We start from the raw sequence: 19,271 nt of genomic DNA on the forward strand, positions 1-19,271 counted from the left end.
ACAGAGTCTCGCTCTGTCGCCCGGGCTGGAGTGCAGTGGCGCAATCTCGGCTCACTGCAAGCTCCGCCTCCCGGGTTCACGCCATTCTCCTGCCTCAGCCTCCGAGTAGCTGGGACTACAGGCGCCCGCCACCGCGCCCGGCTAATTCTTTGTATTTTTTAGTAGAGACGGGGTTTCACCGTGGTCTCGATCTCCTGACCTCGTGATCCGCCCGCCTCGGCCTCCCAAAGTGAAGAATGATAGTTTTTATGTCGGAATTTATGTTTGATGTGTTTATCTGATGTGTTTGTGTTGTGACCTATATAATAGGTGAATGTATATAATACTTTTCTTTTAGAATTAGTCTTCAAAAAAAAAGAAAAAAGGCCAGGCGCAGTGGCTCACGCTTGTAATCCCAGCACTTTGGGAGGCCGAGGCGGACGGATCACGAGGTCAGGAGATCGAGACCACGGTGAAACCCCGTCTCTACTAAAAATACAAAAAATTAGCCGGGCGTGGTGGCAGGCGCCTGTAGTCCCAGCTACTCGGAGAGGCTGAGGCAGGAGAATGGCGTGAACCCGGGAGGCGGAGCTTGCAGTGAGCCGAGATCGCGCCACTGCACTCCAGCCTGGTCGATAGAGCGAGACTCCGTCTCAGAAAAAAAAAAAAAAAAAAAATAGAATTAGTCAAGGAAGAAGTAATCAACGAAGGAAGAAAAAGACTGATAAATTGACTGCCTGCTTATGAATAATAAAGAAAAAATATGATAAATGAATTCAAAGGATTACAGTCCGAGAAAAAATTACTTGATCACATATGACATAATAGAGAAAAAGGGCTTACAAATCAATAGAGCGAAACACCAATAGAAAATGACAAAGACTGTCAACAGACATTCACAAATAAGGAAATATAAATGGTTAAAAAACTTACAAAAATATGTTTAACCTGATGACAGATGAAGACATACATGTTAACCCACTGAAATGCTTTTTGACGATTATATTGGGAAAGATAAAAATGAGAGAAAAAGCTTAATGTTGGCAAGTATTTGCTAAAGCAGGTACTCTCATATTCTGTAAGTGGGAATACAAATTTGTGCCAAAACTGTAGAGGATAATTTGACAACATATACTAAAATTCAAGATGCTCTAGTATGATCCAGAAATTCTACTTTTAAAATCTTATCTTGGCCAGGCGTGGTGGCTCATGCCTGTAATCCCAGCACTTTGGGAGGCTGAGGTGGGTGGATCACCTGAGGTTAGGAGTTCGAGACCAGCCTGGCCAACATCGTAAAACCCCATCTTTACTAAAAATGCAAAAAATTAGCCTGGTGTGGTGGCACGCCCCAATAATCCCAGCTACTCGGGAGGCTGAGGTGGGAGAATTGCTTGAACCCGGGAGGTGGGGGCTACAGTGAGCCGAGATTGTGCCACTGCACTCCAGCCTGGGCAACAGAGCGAGACCCCGTCTCAAAAAAAAAAAAAAAAAAATCATATCCTAAGGAAATATCATAGGTAACGTGAAAAACTGGAAACAATGGAAATCTCCCAGAGTAGAATTATTCATGAAGTCTAATATTCTGTATCCATTAAGTCTATTTATGTGAGCTATTTTATCTGAGATGTTCAATCAGAAACAAAAGCTACAGAATAATATACTTCTATTAGGTTGGTGCAAAAGTAATCACAGTTTCTGCCATTGAAAGTAATGGCCAAAATGGCCGGGCCTGGTGGCTCATGCCTGTAATCCCACCACTTTGGGAGGCCGAGGTGGGCAGATCATTTCAGGTCAGGAGTTCGAGACCAGCCTGGCCAACATGGCAAAACCCCATCTCTACTAAAAAAACAAATACAAAAAAAATTAGCCAGGCATGGTGGCACATGCCTGTAATCTCAGCTACTTGGGAGGCTGAGGCAGGAGAATTGGATGAACCCGGGAGGCAGAGGTTGTAGCGAGCTGGATCCACCACTGCAGTACAGCCTGCATGGAGAAAAAAAAACAAAATAAAAGAGGCCAGGCAAGGTGGCTCATGCCTGTAATCCCAGCACATTGGGAGGCCAAGGCAGTCAGATCACCTGAGGTCAGGAGTTGGAGACCAGCCTGGCTAACATGGTGAAACCCCGTTTCTACTAAAAATACAAAAAAATTAGCTGGGTGTGGTGGTGCACGCCTGTAATCCCAGCTACTTGGGAGGCTGAGGCAGGTCAATAGCTTGAACCTGGGAGGCAGAGGTTGCAGTGAGCCGAGATTGTGCCAGGGCAGCAAAAGCAAAACTCTGTCTCAAAAAAAAAAAAAAAAAAAAAAGTAAAGAAAAGAGAAAGAAAGAAAGGAGAGAGAAAGACCACGATTACTTTTGCACCAACCTAATTGCATGTGTTAGTTTAAGCAATATACATATAAGGAAGTTATCTTTAGAGGAAAGAACTATAAAAGACATATTTTCTTTTAATGTTAAAAAACAATATTGTAGAACTGAAAGAAAACATGTAAATAATAATTAAAAGAATGAACAAGGCAGGTTATTCTGGATTCTACCATAATGAAATTGTCAGGCATCAGCCAAAGTAAACTGCCCGCACTTTCATGTTTCTGTCCCCAAAAAGGAAAGGTTATATAAAACACCATTAAAATGGTCAGCCTGTAGAAGAAGCTATTTCACTAATAACTCCGTCATTGACTACACACTGTATTGAGCTAATATAGGAAAAGATTTTCTTTTACAGTCTGAAGAAGATTAAAATTCCATATTCTTCATGCCAAGTATCAGAGTCAACATTTGGGCCTTGGCCTAACTTGGTAGTCCTGATGGATCTCAGAAGACATGGAATGAGAGGATGGGTGCAGTGGCTCACGCCTGTAATCCCAGTACTTTGGGAGGCCGAGGTAGTGGATCACGAGGTCAGGGGTTCGAGACCAGCCTCACCAACATGGTGAAACCAGCCGGGCACGGTGGCTCACGCCTGTAATCCCAGCACTTTGGGAGGCTGAGGCGGGTGGATCACGAGGTCAGGAGATCGAGACCACGGTGAAACCCCGTCTCTACTAAAAATACAAAAAAATTAGCCGGGCGTGGTGGCGGGTGCCTGTAGTCCCAGCTACTCGGAGAGGCTGAGGCAGGAGAATGGCGTGAACCCGGGAGGCGGAGCTTGCAGTGAGCCGAGATTGCGCCACTGCACTCCAGCCTGGGTGACAGAGCAAGACTCCGTCTCAAAAAAAAAAAAAAAAAAAAAAAACATGGTGAAACCCCATCTTTACTAAAAATACAAATATTAGCTGGGCGTGGTGGCGGGTGCCTGTAATCCCAGCTACTCAGGAGGCTGAGGCAGGAGAATCGCTTGAACCCGGGAGGCAGAGGTTGCAGTGAGCCAAGATTGTGCCACTGTCCTCCAGCCTGGGCAACAGAGCAAGACTCTGTCTCAAAAAAAAAAAAGAAGATGATGTGGAATGAGGACTGAAATCTCCTAAAACCTGTTTATAAATGATTGTAATGGAATTTTGGATTATCTGGCATTTCATTTTAGGGGACTTTTCTTCAGTTTTAGTTTTACTTTCTTTTAAAAAGAAACAGAGTAAATCTGATTACATTATTCCTCTATTTGCAAATCTATTATGGATAACCATTGTCTAAAATATAATGCTCAAACTCCTCCTTATCAAGGCAAACAGGGCCCTTCTGACAACCTACCTTAACCAATCTTATCTAGGGTGTGTCTCCACTTACCCAACTCCATAGCCCTCCTAATACACACACGCATGCACACACACACACAGAATTCAGTGAAAAGTTTGAAGACACTGTGCCAACACAGTGAATTTCACCTCTGTGAAGTCTTCCCCAAGTCTGTGTAGCACTTATCATATTTTATTTTAATTTTATTTTAGTATTTTGTTTTGTTTTGAGATAGAGTCTCGCTCTGTCGCCCAGGCTGGAGTGCAGTAGTGAACTGCTTGACCTCCTGAGCTCAAGAGATCCTCCTGCCTCAGCCTCCCAAGTAGCTGGGACTTAAGGTACATGCCACTGTGCCCAGCTAATTTTTTTTTAAAAATTTGGCTGGAAATGTTGCCCAGACTGGTTTTAACTCCTGGTCTCAAGCAGTCCTCCCACTTCAATCTCCCAAAGCACTGGGATTACATGTGCAAACCACCACTCCCAGCCCTGTTTTATTTAAGTGTGCATTCTCTTCTCTAAACAGTAACCTGTTCAAATAAAGGGGCCAAGTACTCAACATCTGGTAACTGAAACAGTACTATGATTGTTTATATCAATAAATCAGAAGAATGCTTTGATAAGGGTTTTGAACCCAATGCCAATTTTATTGTGTTTGTTTGTTTGTTTTTAAGAAACGGCGTATCACTATGTTGCCCAGGCTGGTCTTTATCTCCTGAGCTGAAGCAATCTTCCCACTTCAGCCACCCCAGTAGCTATTACAAGCATGAGCCACCACACCTTACCCTGAGCCCAATGCCAATTTTAAAGATTTATAAACCAGTCATTTTAAATGAAGAATAATGAAATCCAAGTGGAAAGAAAAACAAACAAAAAGTTTTAGTTATACCCAAAACAAAATTGACGAGGAACACTTAAACTAGGCGTCTGTATGGACACAGGCATAAAAGCACTGACTATGATGATGACAGACTGACTGCTCTGTCACCCTATCGCTAAAGAGGGCCCATCGATCCTCACCACATTGCCCAGGTCCAGCCCTAAGAGGCAGCATGGACAGAGCAGGCTTTGCTTTGTCAGGATGGCTATGCAACGAAAAGGGAGCTCTCTGAAGAGTGCCAACTGAAGGGATGCTTGGGCTTGCTGGAAAGAAGCCTGTTGGTTAGAGAAAAGCCTAGTGGAAATAGTCAGCTCAATGAATCGAAGGGAGTTGACCTAATCTCTTTCTCCTGAGAATTTCTGCCTGGATGAAGAAGGCAAAACTGGATCTCTGCATATAGAAGCACGTGATAAACAGTTGTTGCTAGAAAAACTATGGTTGTAGTATGTGATAATATCCATTAAGAGAATAATACTTTCGCCAGGCATGGTGGCTCCTACCAGTAATCCCAGCACTTTGGGAGGCTGAGGCAGGCGGATCACTTTAGGCAAGGAGTTAGAGACCAGCCTGGGTAACATAGTGAGATCTCTGTTCCTAAAAAAATAAAACAAAATTTTTTTTTTTTTGAGACAGAGTTCACCCTGTCACCCAGGCTGGAGTGCAGTGGTGCAATCTCGGCTCACTGCAACCTCTGCCTCCCGGGTTCAAGTGATTTTCCTGCCTTAGCCTCCTGAGTAGCGGGGACTATGGATGCCCACCACCATGCCCGGCTCATTTTGTATTTTTTAGTAGAGATGGGGTTTCATCGTGTTGGCCAGCCTGGTCTCGAACTTTTGGCCTCCCAAACTGCTGGGATTACAGATGTAAGCCACTGTGCCTGGCATCTACAAAAATTTTTTTTTTCTTCTTTTTTGAGATGGAGTTTTGCTCTGTCACCCAGGCTGACGTGAAATGCCGAGATCTTGGTTCACTGGGTTCCACCTCCTGGGTTCAAGCAATTCTCCTGCTTCAGCCTCCTGAGTAGCTGGGATTACAGGCGTGCACCACCACATCCAGCTACTTTTTTGTATTTTTTTTTTTTTTTTTTTTGAGACGGAGTCTCGCTCTGTCGCCCAGGCTGGAGTGCAGTGGCGCAATCTCGGCTCACTGCAAGCTCCGCCTCCTGGGTTCACGCCATTCTCCTGCCTCAGCCTCTCCGAGTAGCTGGGACTACAGGCGTCCGCCACCACGCCCGGCTAATTTTTTTGTATTTTTAGTAGAGACGGGGTTTCACTGTGGTCTCGATCTCCTGACCTCGTGATCCGCCCGCCTCGGCCTCCCAAAGTGCTGGGATTACAAGCGTGAGCCACCGCGCCCGGCCTACTTTTTTGTATTTTTAATAGAAACAGGGTTTCACCATGTTGGACAGGCTGGTCTTGAACTCCTGACCTCATGATTCGCCCACCTCGGCCTCCCAAAGTGCTGGGATTACAAGTGTGAGCCATCGCACCCAGCTGCCCCCAATTTTTTTAAGTTAGCCAGGCATGGTGGCATGCACCTGTAGTCCCAGATACTCCGGAGGCTGAAGTAGGAGGATTGCTTGAGCCCAGGAGTTCGAGGTTACAATGAGCTATGATGACACCACTGCTACAGCTTGGGAGACAGAGCAAGACCTTGTCTCTAAAATAGTAAAAATAAAAATAAATAAATAAATAATGCTAATAAAAAAGAGAATAATACTTTTGACTCTTTGATAATGGTCATTTTTCTCTGCTTTTCCTCTTTTTTTTTTTTCCTCATCAGAACAGAACTTCAACTAAAATACTGATAGCTAACCACATTTAGAAAGACCAGACTGATGTGGAGAATTTGGAAATGGAAATAGGTTAGAAGAACCCGCCTGCAACAAAGATTTTTAACTTTATTTATTTATTTATTTATTTATTTATTGAGACGGGGTTCTGCTCCGTTGCCCAGGCTGGAGTGCAGTGGTGTGATCACAGTTCACTGCAGCCTTGACCTCCCAGGCTCAAAAGATTCTACGACCTCAGCCTCCAAGTAGCTGGGACTACAGACTGGCTAATTTTTCTATTTTTAATAGAGATGGGTTTTCGCCATGTTGCCTAGCCTGGTCTTGGTCTTTAAATATTTATTTCTTTTAGTATTAAAAGTTAGCTCTACACTGACAAAGCTAAGAGCACAACACAGATTTATCAGGGAGTGATAGGAGGGGAGCAAGGAGGAAATTGCTTCTCCCTCCCCCGTCTTTTTTTTTTTTTTTTTTTTTTTGAGACTTGCTCTGTCCCCCAGGTTGGAGTGCAGTGGCGCGATCTCGGCTCACTGCAAGCTCCGCCTCCCGGGTTCACGCCATTCTCCTGCCTCAGCCTCCCTTGTAGCTGGGACTACAGGCGCCCGCCAACATGCCCGGCTGATTTTTTGTATTTTTAGTAGAAACGGGGTTTCCCCGTGTTAGCCAAGATGGTCTCGATCTCCTGACCTCGTGATCCGCCCGTCTCGGCCTCCCAAAGTGCTGGGATTACAGGCGTGAGCCACCGCGCCCGGCTCTCCCTCCCCCATCTAAGGGAACATCAGGAAATTGGTAATTCAGCATAGCATGGGTGGGCAGAGATCTCTTTTTGTTTCCCAGACGGAGTCTTGCTCTGTCACCCAGGCTGGAGTGTAGTGGTGCAATCTCAGCTCACTGCAACCTCCGCCTCCCCGGTTCAAGTGAAACTCCTGCCTCAGTCTCCCGAGTAGCTGGGATTACAGGTGCGAGCCACCACGCCCAGCTAATTTTTGTATTTTTAGTAGAGACGAGGTTTCACCATGTTGGCCAGGCTAGTCTTGACTCCTGACCTCGTGATCCACCTGCCTCGGCCTCCCAAAGTGCTGAGATTACTTACAGGCATGAGCCACAGAGCCTGGCCTAGAAATATCTTTTAAAAGCATTCATTCCAGCTGGGCGCAGTGGCATGCTTCTAAGTGCATCAAACCATTAAATATCCAGACAAATCAGACTTTTTTGCCTATTTTAACTCTGCTTCTCTCCTTACATTGGCCTCTTCTAGAATGTAGGAGTTTTTTTGTTTGTTTGTTTTTGTGTTCTTGGCAGATTTTACGGTTTTATTTAAACACAAAACGTGCATATGAGCTATCCATTTTCTTTGCTGCGCAGCCTGGCATTGGGGTTGGTGACTCTGATAGCCAGCTGGGCAGAACTTTCCATGATGGCTTTGCAGTTCTTGGTTTTTGTGAGCGATCTCAGCACAGTAAGATTTGTTGCACATCAGCAGCACTTCCAGCTCGTTGATGTTGTGGACCAGGAACTTTCAGAAGCCACTAGCAGCATGTGCTTTGTTTTTTGTTTGTTTGTTTGTTTGTTTTTTGTCATTGTTGTTGCTCCCATAACCAATGTTGGGCATCAAGATCTGGGCCTTGAACCTTCTATGAACCCTGTTGTCAATACCTCTGGGTTTCCACCAGTTACGCTTCATTTTGACATATGGGTCTGACTGGTGCCGGATGAACTTCTTGGTTCTCTTTTTGATGATCTTGGGCTTCACAAGGGTTCTGAGGGCGGCCATGATGCCAAGGAGGAGATGGCTGCCACCTCTGTAGGCAGCCCAGAGGAAGAGCTAGAATGTAGTTTTTAACTCACAATTCAGAACTCTCCTGAACCTGCAGACTAGGTTAAGGTTCCTGCTAGCTACCTGCAGCATATAGCCCTTACTACTCTCATAGCACCTGTTAAGTAAGGAACTACTGAAATCACTTGCTTAATTACCTGATGTATGCTCCACCTGGGCAAGAATCTTGCATGTCTTTTTTTTTTTTTTTTTGAGATGGACTCTTGCTTTTGTTGCCCAGGCTGGAGTACAGTGGTGCAATCTTGGCTCACTGCAACCTCTGCCTCCCGGGTTCAAGCGATTCTCTGGCCTCAGTCTCCTGAGTAGCTTGGATTATAGCTGCCCACCACCACACCTGGCTAATTTTTGTACTTTTTAAATAGAGACAGGGCTTCGCGATGTTGGCTAGGCTGGTCTCGAACTCCTGACCTCAGGTGATCCGCTCGCCTTGGCCTCCCAAAGTGCTGGGATTACAGGTGTTAGCCACTGCACCCAGCCTCATGTCTTATTCAATTGTGTATCCACAGTGCCTACTATAAACCTGGGCACAGGACAGATGCTCAGTACATAATTGTGGAATTAGTAAACGAGTATTCGCTTATACATCAAGGTTGCTAAATATTTATGTTAGATGAATGGTGTGGTAGTTTGTTCTATTGATGTACCCCAATGAACCAAATCTCCTGCTATTTACATCCTTCTGCCATCTCTTCTTGAATCTGACACATTTTAACCAATAGCATACAGCTAAAGTTGCCCTGTGCCAGTTCCAGGCCTAAGTCTTAAGAAACCTTGAGCTTCCTCCTTTTGTACAAATGAAAGAAAATCCTAACATACATAGTCCAACTCCTTCGACTACCAAGCTAGGAAGAAGCCCAAGTCATCTATATGGTGAGGCCACATGTAAGAGAACTAAGAACCCAGCTGGCAGCAAGAACTGAGGAACTCAGCTGAGCAAGAACTGAACCCCTTCTCCCATCAAACTCCACCAACTAGCACCAACATACCAGTCATGTGAATGGGACACCTTGGAAGTGGATCATCCAGCCCCAGTCAAGCTGCTCCAGCTGATGCCATGTGAAGCAAACTGCCAAGTCCTGCACAAATCTCAGAATCGGGAGCAAATAAATGATAGCTACTGTTTTAAAGCCCTGAACATTAGAATGGTTGTTATGCAGCAACTGATAATTGAGATAGAGGATGGGTGGATATTTACATTTCATAGAAATAAAATACAAACCATGTGCTCTATATGCACATATACGCAAAGATTTGCTGCAATGAAAGGCAGCAGATTTACAGAGAGAACTTATATATTTCCTGAACATACAATAGTCTAATGTTATTAAATCGAGCATCATAGAGTGTTAGCATTTTTCTTTTAGTTATGAAAAATAACTCATGTTTGTGAATATGAACTATTTGCTATGTGCCCAGCACTTTGTATGCATAAATTCTCACCACAGCAATATGCTAAACATATTACCCCAATTTATAGACAATGAAACTGATAGTTAGAGAGGAAGTAACCAGGCCAAAGTCACACGCTGAGCAAGATTCAGAACCGGAATTTGAACTCAAACCATGCAGCTTCAGAGCCCAAGGTCTTAAAAACACTAGAGGGACTTTCTGAAAAAAAGCCACCACTACCACCACCACTACTTACCACTACCAAAGCCAGTCATGAGAACAATGTAATTGTGCTCCTTCAAGGGAGAATTACTGTCATTATTTCTCTTTCTCTCCATTTCCATTCTCTTTCTCTCCAGCTTCAGCTGAGCTCCTCCAAGACTAGTGGTCTAGTGATGCAATCAGCAATCTCACTACATGACAGCCCCCCAACCAGTGTTTAGGAGAAAAATGATACAGTCATGAATGTTACCTCTAAAAAAGGATTTGCAGAATGAGCATTAACCTTACCACACATGCGGCACCTACTGAAATAGTGTGATTGCAAGGAAACGCCTAACAAAAAATCTCTTCCCTGAGTGGCAGATGTCTAAACTCTGCCATTGTGAAGGGGAATGAAAAATGATCTGCCACATGCTTCTGTATACCTGATTCTCTGTACTCAATTTCCTCATCTGTAATATTAGAGAACTGATTTGTTAAATTCTCTAAAACTTTATGGTTCTATTTTTCTTTTTTTTTTTTGAGATGGAGTCTTGCTCTGTTGTCCAGGCTGGAGTGCAGCGAAGCAATCTCAGCTCACAGCAACCTCTACCTCCCAGGTTCAAGCAATTCTCCTGCCTCAGCCTCCCAAGTAGCTGCGACTATTTAGGCGCAGGCTGCCACGCCTGGCTAATTTTTTGTATATTAGTAGAGACGGGGTTTCACCGTGTTGCCCAGGCTGGTCTCAAACTCCTGAGCTCAGGCAATCTGCCCATCTGGGCCTCCCAAAGTGCTGGGATTACAGGCGTGAGCCACCGTGCCCAGCCCTGGTTCCGTTTTTTAATTTAAATTTAAGATAAATTTAGCAGCTATTAGGTTATTAAGTTAGGCAAGGGATTATAAAAATACAGTGATTTAATTGAAAGGCACTTGTCATAGATGGGTTTTATTTCTGTCCTGAAACCTAAAAGAAAGAATAGGATTCTGGGAACATAGACTATGTGAATTATAGTCTACCTAAGTAGACTACAAATATAGCAGGCTATATAAAATAAACCAATCACAAAAAGACAAATACTGAATGATTCCACTTATACGAGTCACTTATGTAGAAAAATTCGTAGAAATATAAAGAATAGTAGTTACCATGGGCTGGGATGAGGAGGAAATGGAGAGCTGTTCAATGAGTACACAGTTTCAGTTTTGTAAGATGAAAAATTTCTAGAGATTAGTTGCAGAACAATGTGATTATACCTAATACTACTGAACTGTACACTTAGAAATGGTTAAGTTGATAAATTCTGTATGTTTTTTTTACCACAATTTAAAAAAAGAATATACATACCCCGTGAATGGTACAGAGAGTAAATACTTCAGTGGTTTGGGGAAATGAGAGATTCACTGGTGTCATGTGAATGACATCAGTGTAATAAGGAAAGCCCTCTTGTGGGAAGATGGGTGGCAGTCCTTGAAGATGATGAATGTTGACAGGTAGAGACAGGAAGATGAAGAGATAAGCAAAATTGGGGAGATGGAAGAAGCTGCAACGTATTGGGGTAAATGCAGGAACCCAGTCTGATTTAACACTTAAGCAATGTGCACAGAGAAGAAATGATTAAAGAACCACATCCAGGGAATTTTATATTTTATTTTATTTTATTTTATTTTATTTTATTTTATTTTATTTATTTTTGAGACAGAGTATCTCTCTGCCACCCAGCCTGGAGTGCAGTGGCACAATCTCAGCTCACTGCAACCTCTGTCTCCCAGGCTCAAGTGATCCTCTCACCTCAGTATTTTTTGTAGAGACAGGGTTTCACTATGTTGCCCAAGCTGGACTCAAACTCCTGGGCTCAAAGGATCCACCCACCTCAGCCTCCCACAGTGCTGGGATTATAGGCATGAGCCACCTCACTCAGCCAGAATTTTAAATTCACTGAAGTTAGAATTATATTTCCAGCGTGTATCATTTCTTCATAATTGAGGCAACATGTGCAATTGCTCTAGGGAATGAACTTTTTATTGCTTCAATTTTAGATTGATAAGATCACATTATGATGTATCATTAGGAACAGCTAATAACAGTAATGATCTAATAAGTGTAATGCAATCTAAGACACTTCACAAATAAACAAAAATTAAACCAAACTGGGCAAAACGCCCAGATTACTTCCTACACACACCAACAAAATACTATAAAAGTAAAAATGGAAACAAATGTCTCCTAAAAATGGTGGTTATTTTTGGGTTGCAAAACAATGGAAGACTTTTTTTCTTTTTCTCTGTATTAGTTCTTATTTCTGTTTTTAAAATAAGCATGAACATCTTTTGATAATGGGAAAACATTTAATGATATAAATTGTTATTATACGTGGCATCAGAATACAAGAGAACCACTTCTTGAAATCCCGAAAGAAAAATGATGACGAATCCATCTCTATCTCACCAACGTGGGGATTCCAGCTACTTGATAGCAGGCAACTTGCCTTTCATTGATTTTATACACCCCTAACAGGGATCCTCACAGTATACTTTCTCCAATAAGTAGTTTTTGACTATTAATGACTCTGGACACAGGAAAAGGAAAGGTTCTAAGCCATCCTAAGAATACATTTTGGCCCTGAATTTAACTAGAAAGAGGGAATAGCAGAAATGCTCCCACTACTGACCAAGCTAAAGATAATATTTTTCTTTTTTTTTTTTTTTTTTTTTGAGACAGAGTCTCACTCTGTCGCCCAGGCTGGAGTGCAGTGGTGCCATCCTGGCTCACTGCAAGCTCCGCCTCCCAGGTTCACGCCATTCTCCTGCCTCAGCCTCCCGAGTAGCGGGGACCACAGGCGGCCGCCAGCACGCCCGGCTAATTTTTTGTATTTTTTAGTAGAGACGGGGTCTCACTGTGTTAGCCAGGATGATCTCGATCTCCTGACCTCGTGATCCGCCCGCCTCGGCCTCCCAAAGTGCTGGGATTACAGGTGTGAGCCACTGCGCCTGGCTGTTAATATTTTTCAGCACTTGTCAAGTCCCATCAGTAAGCCAGCTAGGGAGCTCAGTTCCTTCTCCAAAAGATTAGAAAGTAGGCATCTTGTTCTCTTAAGGAGAGACTGTGAGTAGGCTTAAAATTGAATTCACACTTTTCATCTCTAATGGAAATCAATGTTACTATTCCTTCTGTTTCCTTCCACAGATATACTATGTGTATATATATATATGCAAATATGTATTTTACACACACACACACACACCACATCATATAATTAATCTCTGTTAGCCAGATGTGTTGGCTCACACCTGTAATCCCAGCACTTTGGGAGGCCGAGGCGGGTGGATCACCTGAGGCCAGGAGTTCGAGACCAGCCTGGCCAACATTGTGAAACCCCATCTCTACTAAAAATACAAAAATTAGCCGGGTGTGGTGGCGGGCGGCTGTATTCTCAGCTACTTAGGAGGCTGAGGGGGGAGAATTGCTAGAACTCAGGAGGCGGAGGTTGCAGTGAGTTGAGATCGCACCACTGCACTCCAGGCTGGGCGACAAGGTGAGACTCCATCTCAAAAAACAAACAAACAAAATTGGTCTCTGTCTTCAGTTTTTCCTTTCTTTTCTATGCAATATATTTAACCTATAGCTATGGTGTTAATTCTTGTTGATTTGAATCAAAGTTGAATTGTTGAATTGAATTGAAGAAAATTTCCTTAATTCATTCCACAAATGTTTAATTTGAGCTAGATGCTGGGCCTGTATCAGTGAAAAAAACAGTTTCCGCAGAAGCTTGAAGTCTAATTTGCAAAGTCATGATGTTATTAGTATAAAACTTAAATAATTTCTATTAAAAAAATGTACATGTATGAAATAATTAGAGTAAAATTACTCATGAACTAATGCTTTGTCACTAGTAGAGCTATGGGCTACATATGGAGCAGATATCGGACCTCCAAATACCAGGACAAAGAAGCAGAATTGGATAGGCTTTGGTTAAACTAGGATTTTACATGTGGGAGGCACTTCATATATAATCATATACCAATTATTTATACTTAGGTGAGGAATCCAAGTCTCAGGGAGATATAAACAGTGTTATTTATTTATTTTTTATGTATTTTTTTTTTTTTTTTTGAGGCCGAGTCTCACTCTGTCGCCTAGCCTGGAGTGCAGTGGCACGATCTTGGCTCACTGCAACCTCCACCTCTCGAGTTCAAGCGATTCTCCTGCCTTAGTCTCCCGAGTAGCTGGAATTACAGGCACATGCCGCCATCCCCAGCTAATTTTTTTTTTGGTATTTTAATTAATTAATTATTATTTTTTATTTTTTTATTTTTTTGAGACGGAGTCTTATTTTGTTGCCCAGGCTGGAGTGCAGTGGCGGGATCTTGGCTCACTGCAACCTCTGCCTGCCAGGTTCAAGCAATTCTCTGCCTCAGCCTCTGGAGTAGCTGGGATTACAGGCGCCCGCCACCACACCTGGCTAATTTTTTTATATTTTTAGTAGAGACAGGGTTTCACCATCTTGGCCAGGCTGGTCTTGAACTCCCGACCTAGTGATCCACTGGCCTCAGCCTCCCAAAGTGCTGGGATTACAGGCGTGAGCCACCATGCCTGGCCCTTTTTTTTTGTATTTTTAGTAGAGACAGGGTTTCACCATGCCGGCCAGGCTGGTCTCAAACTCCTGACCTCGTGATCCGCCTGCCTCAGCCTCCCAAAGTGCTGAGATTATAGGTGTGAGCCACCACGCCCAGCCTGAAACACTGAGTGCTATTTAGAAGCACAGATTCATGTTCTTTCTAGTCCAGGGTAGACCACATTATTTGGTGTTGGTGAAGACCCAAGCAGATGACTTCTAAGAGTGCATCCCTTCTAAGAGTGCATCCCAACACTCAATTGTGAGGCTAGATTCTGTTTTGTAGAAAATACTGTAAGGACAGAACACCTCTTTTGGAGCAATCGATAGCAACATGGCAAAGAGTTTATGACCATGAACTCAAGAACCTGACTGCTACAATTAAAAATCCTTACTCTGGCTGAGCAGAGGCCTGTGATTTCAGCACTTTAGGAGGTCAAAGTGGAAGGACTGCTTGAGGCCAGAAGTTTGAGACCAGCCTGGGCAACACAAGGAGACTCCCTTCGCTACAAAAAAAAAAGAAGTAAATAGCTGGGTATGGTAATGTAGCTACTTGGGAAGCAGGATTGGTTGGGCCCAGTAGTTTGAGTAGTTTCAGGTTGCAGTGAGCTATGATCATGCCACTGCACTCCAGCCTGGGCAACAGAGCCAGACCCTGTTTCTTAAAAAAAAAAAAAAAAAAAAAAAAAAAATCCCTACTCTGTCAGTTCCCACATCTGTAAAATAAGAATAATAATGGTATCCATTTTATAGTCATTGTGAGAGTAAAATGAGCTGATACACACAATGATGTGCTGGTAAATATTTAACCAGCCTGGGAATAAGAAAGCTTTGTAGCACTTACCAATTTCCTACCTGATTTCAAGCCACCAACATGAGTCTACTAGCTTATAGAATTCCTGATATTTTAACCATCGGCTTTTATGAGCTGGTACTTGTATACCACAGCATATGAAATATTTATGAAAATACCTGAGCCAGGCATGGTGGCGCACACCTGTTGTCCCAGCTACTTGAAAACCTAAGGCTTGAGCCCAGGAATTGAAGGCTGTAGTGTGCAATGATTGTGCCTGTGAACAGCCACATAGGCACTCCTCTAGCCCAGGCAACACAGTGAGACCTTGTTTCTGCACTTTGAGTATTATATGCATACAAAACATGTATATATTAGTTACTATATATACTTTTTTTTTTTTTTTGAGACAAGGTCTCACTCTGTTGCCCAAGTTGCAGTGCAGGGGCACGATCATGGCTCACTGCAGCTTCAAACTCACAGGCTCAAGCAATCCTCCCACCTCACAGCCTCTGAAATTGCTCGGGGCTACAGGCATGTGCCACCACACCCTGCAATTTTTGTATTCTGTAGAGATTGGGGTCTCATTTTGTTGCTCAGTCTGGTCTGAAACTCCTGAGCTCAAGTGATCTAGATCTACCCACCTCAGCCTCCCAAAGTGCTGGGATTACAGGAGTGGGCCACCACGCCCAACTAGCTAGTCACTATATATACTACTAAAATATATATAACAGCATTTTCTCTGATTTTGGAATGTTCGAGTACACTATAATTTTCAAAATAACTAAATTCATAGTGATGCCCTATTTTAATGCAAAAGTTCCCTAATGCATAGTTCCCTATTTTAATGCAAAAAGGTGTATATATTTATGTTGTAAAACAAGATGTTTTGATATATGTGTATACTGTGAAATACGTAAATCAAGTTAGTTAACTTATTCATTACCTCACATATATATCTTTTTTTTTTTTTTTTTGGGGAGTACATCTTGCTCTTGCCCAGGCTGGAATACAGTGCAGTGGTGCAATTATGGCTCACTGCAACCTCAACCTCCCAGGCTCAAGCGATCCTCCCATCTCAGTCTCCCAAGTAGCTGGGACCACAGGTGTGCACCACTTGGCCTTTTTTTTTTTTTTTTAGACAGAGTCTTGCTCTGTCGCCAGACTGGAGTGCAGTGGCATAATCTCGGCCCACTGCAACCACCACCTCCGGGGTTCAAGTGATTCTCCTGCCTCAGCCTCCCGAGTAGCTGGGTCCACATGCACGAGCCACCATGCCCAGCTAATTTTTTTTTGTATTTTTAGTAGAGACGGGGTTTCACCATGTTGGCCAGAATGATTTCGATCTCTTGACCTTGTGATCCTCCCGCCTCGGCCTCCCAAAATGCTGGGACTACAGGTGTAGCCACCGTGCCTGCCCATTTTTTTTTTTAGAGACAGTGTCTCACTATGTTGCCCTGCTGGTCTCGAATGCCTGATCTCAAACAATCCTCCCACCTCAGCCTCCCAGAGTGCTGGGTCTACAGGCATGAGCCACTGTGCCTAGCCTATTTATCCTGTTGTGTGTGTGTATGGTAAGAACATTTAAAGTCTAGTCTACTTTTCTAGCAATTTTCTTTTCTTTTTCTTTTTTTTTTTTTGAGATGGAGTCTCACTTTGTTGCCCAGGCTGGAGTGCAAAGGCACGATCTCGGCTCAGTGCAGTCTCCACCTCCCAGGTTCAAGCAATTCTCCTGCCTCAGCCTCTCAAGTAGCTGGGATTACAGGTGCCCACCACCATACCCAGCTAATTTTTTGTATTTTTAGTAGAGGCAGGGTTTCACCATGTTGGCCAGGCTGGTCTTGAACTCCTGACCTCAGGAAATCTGCCATCTCAACCCCCCAAAGTGCTGGGATTACAGGTGTGAGCCACTGCACCTGGCCAGCAATTTTCATATGTATATATATTGTTATTAACTGTGTTCACCATGATGTTCAATAGATCTCCTGAACTTATTCTTTTCTTTTTTTTGAGACAGAGTCTCGCTCTGTTGCCCAGGCTGGAGTGCAGTGGCGCAATCTCAGCTCACTGCAACCTTTGCCTCCCTGGTTCAAGTGATTCTCGTGCCTCAGCCTCCCAAGTAGCTGGGATTACAGGCACGCACAACCACACCCGGCTAATTTACATATATATATAAAATAATATTTTTTAATTTTATATAAATATTTATATATTATATATACATTTATATAAAATAAATATATATATTTATTTTATATAAATACTTATTTTATATAAATATAAAATAAAATATTTTATATTTATAAAATATAAAAATATAAATATAAAAAATATATATATATATTTTTTGAGACGGAGTCTCGCTCTGTCGCCCAGGCTGGAGTGCAGTGGCGCAATCTCGGCTCACTGCAAGCTCCGCCTCCCAGGTTCATGCCATTCTCCTGCCTCGGCCTCTCTGAGTAGCTGGGACTACAGGCGCCCGCCACCAAGCCCGGCTAATTTTTTGTATTTTCAGTAGAGACAGGGTTTCACCATGGTCTCGATCTCCTGACCTCGTGATCCGCCCGCTTCGGCCTCCCAAAGTGCTAGGATTACAAGCGTGAGCCACCGTGCCCGGCCTATTTTTATATATTTAGTAGAGACAGGGTTTCACCATATTGGCCAGGCTTATTCTTAAATTTCATGTCCTTTGACTAACATCTTCCCAATCCTTGCCCTCTCTGCCAACCCCTACCCCTGATAACTAACATTCTACTCTTTGCTTCTATGTTTTTGACTTTTTAGATTTCATATAAGTGAGATCATGCGGTGTTTGTTTTTCTGTGCCTGGCTTATTTCACTTAACATAATGTCCTCTAGGTTCATTTGTATTACTGCAAATGACAGGATTTCCTTCTTTTTTAAAGGCTGAATAGTATTCTGTTGTGCATATATACCAGATTTTCTTTCCTTTTTTTTTTTTTTTTTTTTTTTTTTTTTTTTATACAGAGTCTCTCTGTTGCCCAGGCTGGAGTGCAGTGGTGCGATCTTGGCTGACTGCAACCTCTGCCTCCCAGGTTCAAGTGATTCTCCTGCCTCAGCCTCCCAACTAGCTGAGACTACAGGCATGCACCACCATGCCCGGATAATTTTTGTATTTTTTAGTAGAGACAGGGTTTTGCCATGCTGGTCTCGAACTCCTGACCTCAGGTGATCCACCTGCCTGGGCCTCCCAATGTGCTGGGATTATAGGCCTGAGCTATCATGCCCGGCCCAGATTTTCTGTATCTAATCATCCACTGATGGACACTTAAATTGCTTCCATACCTTGGCTATTGTGAATAATGCTGCAATGAACATAGGCATGCACCTATAACTTCACCATACTGATTTCATTTTTTTTTTTTTTTTTTGAGACGGAGTCTCGCTCTGTCGCCCAGGCTGGAGTGCAGTGGCGCAATCTCGGCTCACTGCAAGCTCCGCCTCCCAGGTTCACGCCATTCTCCTGCCTCAGCCTCCGAGTAGCTGGGACTAAGGCGCCCGCCACCACGCCCGGCTAATTTTTTGTATTTTTAGTAGAGACGGGGTTTCACCGTGGTCTCGATCTCCTGACCTCGTGATCCGCCCACCTCAGGCCTCCCAAAGTGATGGGATTACAAGCGTGAGCCACTGCGCCTGGCCACTGATTTCATTTTCTTTGGATATCTATCCAAGAGTGAAATTGACAGATCATATGGTAGATTTATTTTTAATTTTTTTCAGGAAACTTCATATTGTTTTCCATAATGACTGTACAATTTACATCCCAACCAACTGTTTACTAGGTTCCTGTTTGTTTGTTTTGTTTTGAGAGAGATCTCCCTTTGTCACCCAGGCTGGAGTGTAGTGGGGCAAACATGCCCCACTGCGGCCTTGACATTGGAACTCAAGCTATCCTCCCGCCTCATCCCCTAAGCACCACATGCATGTGCCACCATGCCTGGCTAATTTTTAAATTTTTTGTAGAAATGGGGTCCCACTATATTGCCCAGGCTGATCTCCAACTCCTAGGCTGATGTAGACCTCCCATCTCAGCCTCCAGAGTAGCTGGGACCACAGGTGTGTGCCAAAAAAGTGCCAGGATTACAGGCTTGAGCTACCA

At 43.4% G+C, this 19,271-nt stretch overlaps 1 protein-coding gene and 1 pseudogene across 13 annotated transcripts in view; both read right to left on the reverse strand.

The window, feature by feature from the left end:
* The window catches only part of ANK2 (ankyrin 2), a 719,880-nt gene that overhangs the window by 670,339 nt on the left and 30,270 nt on the right, over nucleotides 1-19,271 (reverse strand). The gene's annotated exons all lie outside the window — the stretch shown is intronic.
* Nucleotides 6,943-8,955, reverse strand: LOC129480710 (large ribosomal subunit protein eL32-like; annotated as a pseudogene).

The sequence above is a fragment of the Symphalangus syndactylus genome, chromosome 4 (assembly GCF_028878055.3).
Source record: "Symphalangus syndactylus isolate Jambi chromosome 4, NHGRI_mSymSyn1-v2.1_pri, whole genome shotgun sequence".
NCBI lineage: Eukaryota > Metazoa > Chordata > Mammalia > Primates > Hylobatidae > Symphalangus > Symphalangus syndactylus.